Here is a 6,994-nt window from a genome sequence, read left to right as displayed (position 1 = left end):
AGCCTTTTCTTTATAGATTTTAACTCCGGATGGCTAATGTCACTTGTAGCTTATGGCCTATAGCTAGTTATTACATGAAGCCATGCAGACTTTTAGTGGGGGACGTACTGGGTTTGTCATGTAGCTGATCAACGTGGACTATTGAGCGACTTCGTACTTCATTCCGTATGTGTGAAGCGTAAAATCTGGATGAGAGACAAATGATGACGACATGAACAACTGCTGCTTCCAACTAAGATTTATTGGTGAAGTACACTCCCACATATACAGGCATATTTTGGGCAAAAGATGAAGGAGGACGACATGAACAACTGCTAATTCCAAACCGTGAGCACACCAGTAAAAAAAGCATAAGTTCCAGGGCACAAAACCAATGTCAAGACCTATCTTGATATGCTCGAAACAAACAACAACAACAACAAAAAACAAGCATACAACTAACGCATAGTTTGTGAACTCGACTTTTAAGGTACCGTACCCTTGCGGAACCCACAGCACTCTGGTATGGCTGCTGTATGCAGATGCGACAGCTTACATTTACAAGGCTGCTGCACTTTTCAAGGCATTTATAGCGAAGATGTTAGCCTCTTGTTGGTCAGCATTTCTCATGTAGTGTGTGTGCGGTCAAAAGTTGAAGTAAGCCAAAATCTGGAGAGCAAGGAAAAAAAATTCCGAAAACTGAGGATCCTTAAAAATGCTTTAGTATTGTATTCTACTTTGGTGAAGTTGTATTATGTTTCTTTCCCGCTGTTGGATCGTAATGTGTGACTTGTATTACTTTGGCCCTGCATGAAAGGTTTCAACTGTTTGTTTAGTTCGTGCACTTAGTTCACAGAAATGTTCATCGTACGTTGCCTTCAGAGCCACGTATTGGGGATCGGCTCGCCTTTCACACCTTGCTCTCGCTTCAGAAGCCCAGAACTCGGCATTTGTTGCGCGCCGTTTGCAAGCAGAATCCACGCACCATCTCAAGTCTGTAGAGACGCGGAAACACGTGCTTGAGTGCAGCCTCTGCCACCTCATCCTAACGTTACCCTGAGCTACCAGAGGCGCAAACGGAGGCACCACAGCCAATGTCTCCATCAGCTCGGTTTGTACACAAGCTATTTGAACTTCTTACATTGGTCTGTGTCCACAAATTGTCGGCAATTTTTTTTTCTGGCATACCCAAAGCATCCTTGCTAATGCAATAAAAAAGAAGCCACGAAGAGAATAAATGGAACAGCTGCGCACGTGCCCCTCAAGGGCAAAGGCAACCCCCGGGAGGCAACAACGTGATTGTCTGAAACACTGGCTGTGAACTCGTGCACAGTTAGTCGCCGATCACGGAATACCACCGGCAGGGAAGGTTCATCACTTGTAGCACAAAGATGGGACAGGAGGCGACTTGTGGACCGGGCTGCTCAGCACCTCACAAGTGGTCTGGTCGTGACGGCAGTCATCTGTCGGCCATGCGGGGTAACTTTCAAGAACTTTTGCAACTTAGCTCTTAGTTGCAGACCTTGTGGGATATCGTGGGGTTCTAGGGGGCGACCTAGCCAGTACTCCGGCGTAGGCCACCACGCTAGCTCCCGGCGTGTCAACCACGCGGGCTCACGAGCCTACGGCAGCCCAGTTCACGAATCACGCCGTCCGGGTCGTGATCGCGAACGGGAGGCAGGCACTCACGGCGCGCGACAAACAACAGTTCCCACCTGAGATACATGTCCGCCGACATCGCCGCGCTGTTCCGCCGATCCTGCCCTGACCGGGACTCCGGCAAGGTTCCGCGCGCACACGTTCGCGCCGCCCGCGCGCCTATGCCCCGCACGGACAGGTGGTGTCATCTCTCGGGGGCCGCCGACGAACCAGTAGAGCGCCGGACCGGTTTCAGCGCAACGCGTCTCTTCCGAAGCGCGCGCTGGCTCGGGATCGCGGGGCGCGGTTCTCCACGATTCCCACAACCTTTGTGTGCTGTTTAAAATTGTTAATCTGTATATAGTCACTGAATAGTCTTATTCCCAACAGCTGCGCTGGCCATCCAATTCTGCAAGGCATGAAGGCTCCTTTTTTTTTTTAACTGGAACTATACCGCTGCACTTTACTATTACTGAGATTAACTGGGTTGTTGAGAGCTGAGAAAGTCATTTTGTCTTGTAAACGAACAAATAGTCGCAGTCAAGGATGTGATCTTTGAGGCGCAGTTTTGTCTTCAAGGATTCACCTGGGAGCTCGGCTGAAGCTTCAAACACTTTGTTGGTATTAACAGCTCTTCAGCCGATAAAGCGCCGCAGTCAAGATTTCAACACAACGCTGCACTTGGATCGTGACTTGGTGTGTGCTTGTTTCCCATTCTCGGCAGAAATCTTTCAGCAACTTTACACTTTGGTAACACTCTTCACTCAGAATTCAAGCTTATTTAGGAGGACCAGGAAATGTTCGCCGCCGTCCATGAAGGACGGGTTTCTGGCAGAGGTATATACCTATATAGAACTTAAAGGAGTACTGACTGACACCAAAATTTTATGTTCCTTTTTTATTGATTTTATCAACGCTTAACGACCTGGCGAACCCGAAACAGTACTTTAAATATTTGAGCGCGCAATAATTAATTAAACTGAATGGCCTGAAAATCGTCCGTTTTGGTTCCCCGCGCTTCAAGCCCGGAGGGCGCGTGTGACAGAATCCTCACCATTTTGTGCGGACGCCCAAACACCGCAAAGATGGGCGGAGGCGTTGTTACGACCGCCCCGCCGCCGGAGCTTAGCGAATGAGCTGCCTGAAGGCGTTAAGCCGTTAAGCCTATAGCATTGCGGCGGAAAATTGATGACCGCTTTCAATAAAATACCTGATGGCGGCTTTTCTTGCGATCCTGGGCTTTATTATCGGCTCCTTTCCCGCATGTGTAATTTTATATTTGGCAAGAGAGTCTTTCTGGGCAGTGGTTATGCCTGCAGCTCTGGCTATGTGTATCCCTTCGTGAACGCGCGTGAAGTGACATCACGAGTTTCTGACGAGCGTTTGAGGTAGACGGCTACGTCACTTCTTTTCCCTCTCACGGAGTGATGTCACGCTAATGTCCATTTGCTGCGCACCGCTCCGCGTGTTGTTCTGTCGGCGCGATAGATCAGATATAATTGAAGCATGTTAAACGCGTCGAAGGCCGCTCATATTTTAGCCAGGGTATTCTGTCGAGTAAAGGAAGCGAACTGTGCAATATTAACACCGAAAATATATGTCAGTACACCTTTAAACCTGTCAAAATTTTCCGAATTTCTGTTCTAAAAAATGTAGAAAGTTCTGAGCAGTAAACCTTCTGAAATTCCAGGTCAAGTTTTATTAAGCATTCCGAAGGTAAAGTACCATCCGCAAGGTTCAGTAGGTTTTGAGCATTCCTTTTCTGCATATGTCTACTGAAAGGAGGTACAACTTGGAGCTGCATATATCCGCTAAAAGGAAGCACAAATTCGAGCTGGAAAACAATTAGAGTGTTCTGGCTTGTCATTGTTTTTATAGCTTTTGAAAATAAACGACTTATAATGTGGCAAATAAATATTTGCACTTTTATCTATATGCTTCTAGTGGACTCAATTCCTCAAGTGGGGCTCTATACAGTCTGAGATCCACTGAAGATAGCCCACGGGAGGTCAGACGATTCTCCACACCATAGGAATACATGTGAGAGATAAGAGACATGCCTAATCGGGGAGTTTGGGATGAGCCCAAGACTAATAATAAAAAAAACCCGCTGCTGTTTTGCTGAACGACTCCAGTTGAGCACCGTTTTTTTATGTTCTCCCCCAGCCTTTTTTTTCTTTCTTCAGAGGTTGCTATACAGCGTAATAAAAAGGAGACAAGAAAAAAAAAGAATTGGCGAAGCTTGCACTAAGTCGGGCAAGGCTTGAACAGTAGCGAAGCTGGAGGATTTCTTTCTATGTAAGCACTGAACGACACACCAGCACGCATTGCATTAGGTTTGAAATTATTTACGTGCTCCGTCGTCGCTTTTCACAGTGGTAGTAGTAGTCATTGTCATATCCATCTATATCATCGTCTTCCTCATGCATGCCCGGCGGGCTCGGATCATTTTGTCCGGAGGATTTCACATTTCTCCCAAAGTGGAACGCGTCAGCACGCGCTAGAACCGCGGCAACCGGCTTCGAGAACTGGGCGACTGTATCGCGAGCTGTCTTGTGCTCCCCACATGAGGCGCGGACGCTCGTGAAAATTTTTTTGTATTTTTGCGAGCACCACGTGCAAGCCTGGACGACGCCGGGCGCTCCTCGTAAAACGCGTGCTCAATTGTGTGGTAAACGGTGGGAGTAACTATGATCCAGAATTTTTTGATGACGCCGCACACCGCACACATTACGGCCAGCAACAACAGCTCCGCTGTTAAAAAGTGAGAAAACGGTAAGGAAGAGACGCAGGAAGGAAGAACAGTAAAGAGTATTGATAGCAGGAATGCGTGGACTACGCGCAGTGCATTTAGCTGAGCGCTTAGCACGCCGGCCTCACCGGTGAACTGGCTCAGGGAAGCAGACAACGCAAAGCCGAGGGTTAATAACTCGAAACTGCATGAAGTAACCGGCTGCGACAAAGTTTCACGCGGGGATCGTTGAATGAAATTGGGCGCAAAACAAACGCTGAAGCGACCGTAGCGCAAACGCGCAATGCCTTTTAATGAAACTACAAAAAAAAAAAAGTGACGGAAACGTCTTTGTCACGTGACTTTTCGCCAGGACGTCACGGCCCCGACTTGTCCTGAGAGAGCATCCCGAAATGTACAGCCCTCCATGTTGCGGCACTCCTCTAAATGGCTTTTCACGGCTTTTGCGCTCTGTATTTCAAGAAATGAATGGCCATAGCTCCTCTTAGGAATCGAAAGCAGTATTATAGCACCTGGTGATCCATTTACGTGAGCTACTGCGTCAACTAGACCAGCAGGAACGCTGCACCAGCTGCGCGATAACTGCAGAATTTGCTGAGCTATAGAGTTTGCTGTGCAAGAACGCTGTAACATTCGGGCAGCAAGTGTAGATTGATGCGACGTAAGCCCTGGCGCCCATATGCATCTTGTACTGTTAACTGTTGCGTCAAGCGAAATCCGCAGTCTTCGGGCACACGCAGTATACGCCTCATGCCGCATCCCAGCACTGTAGAAATGCACCCCCTCAATCTCAATTCTTCATTGTCCTGTCACTGGATGACACTGCTCTTGCGACGTCGTCGTCGTAGGCGGAAAATCTTGCGTCGCAACCGAGAGATTGCAGACGAAATGGCTGAGGGCGCAAAGAAAATAAAAGTAAAGTAATTTAGTTGGTTGCACAGAGCTAGAATGTAGTCTAGATGGGATTCGAACCCGTCGACTCCGTAATGCGGTACGAGGACGCATCCCCAACGCCACGACTGCCTATGGCAACCACACTGTGGCCTTTGACTAAGAAACGAGAGAAGCGCATGGAGGCTGGAATGAGCAATATGAGCATGTTAATTACGGAGCGAGGTACTCCTGCGCTAAATTTCCTCTTTGCCTATAGAGAGGCGCGGGCGGGCACGTTCCACCTCTAAGTTAATTCATGCTTTGAGCTCTAACGCACTTAACTGGTACCCGCAGCTTTACGCACTGTAAGAGATCTCAGGCTGCTTGGCCCGTCATAAGGCTCAATGTCACACCTGGCCAAAAGTTAAGCCTAAGTATGGGCGCAATTGGGGCAATTCGCCACGGCTCGCAGCCATAGTAAATGGAGGAGAAAAAATAACGCTAAGAGGAAACGATGACAGCGATTATAAAAGGAAGTCCGAGGTCAGCCGGCGCTAAGCATACCCTCATGCTGTTCCCTCCCCCCGCGGCGCAGCAGTCATCCAAGCTGCTATGGCGGCGCCCACAGTGACCAACGCATCCGCACATCCGTTGGCCGTTGGCACTAATGCGATTTTTTAAAAGCAGAGTTGTTTAAGCTCTCAGTTCCGCCGCCAAGCGTTACCAGAAAACTCAGCCCGAGCGCACGTGAGTCTGCGCCTTATGAGGAGCTTCTGGCGTCGCCCAGGCTTGCGCGTGGGCTTGCGCCACGTGAGGAGCTCGCAAAAAATACCAAGGAAAAGAAACTGGCGAAGCTCGTACTAATTCGCGCAAGGCTTGAACCATAGCGAAGCTGCAGGATTTCTTTCTACGTAAGCACTGAAGGACACATCACCACGACTTTGTACAAGTTTGAAATTGTTTATTGACATGTTCCGCCGTCGCTTTGCCCTGTGCTAGTCATATGCATCGATATCGTCGTGTTCCTCATGTCGAGCATTACATGCGCGCTAGCGCTTGACGACAGCTGGGGTGCAGTGGCGGCGCGTACGTGCACGGCGCATGCGCAGCGTTCATTGAGTCGCGTCGAGGTTCCGTGGCGAAGGTGTTGCGCAAGCTGTGGCGTTGTTGGTTTCTAGGCAACGCGAGGCACTCTGCAAAGTTTTCCCCAGTTTCTTTTCTTTTATTTTGTTGCTAGAGCCACTGCACGTGCCAGGGACGCTCGGTGGTCGCCGCGAGGCCCGCAGTCACGGAGCCCTCACCATTTTCTTTGTATTTTTAACGCGTTACGCGCTACGCATTACGACCACCTGCAACAGCTCTGTTGTTAAAAAAGTACCGAGCGCACGTGAGCGTGCGCCTCTTGGGGAGCTCCCGGCGTCGACCAGCTCGACCTTAACGCTGCCCAGCGTTCGTGGCGTGATATTTAGCGTGCTCTTCCCATTTCCGTGACCTGCGTTCGCGAAGCTCGCTCTACAGACGCCGAGTTCGCAAAGCCGGTTGCCGCCGGTTCTAACCAAGGAGGTTAAAAAAAAGTGTATTTTTTTTAACCTCCTTGGTTGTAACGCGTGCTAACGCGCTCCACTTTGGGAGACGTGAAAAACTGCGGACAAAACGAGCCGGGCCTGCCAGTCATGGAGAAATTTCAGCGTCAAGTTAGGAAATCCATGTGTGGTGCAGCAGCCGGGTCTCAGACGAAGGGAGAAGGGCCCC

This window comes from Haemaphysalis longicornis, unplaced genomic scaffold (assembly GCF_048455015.1).
Source record: "Haemaphysalis longicornis isolate Haplotype H1 unplaced genomic scaffold, Haemaphysalis longicornis Haplotype H1 scaffold_4, whole genome shotgun sequence".
Classification (NCBI taxonomy): domain Eukaryota; kingdom Metazoa; phylum Arthropoda; class Arachnida; order Ixodida; family Ixodidae; genus Haemaphysalis; species Haemaphysalis longicornis.
The sequence above is the reverse complement of the archived record's forward strand: the minus strand, read 5'-3'. Positions refer to the sequence as shown.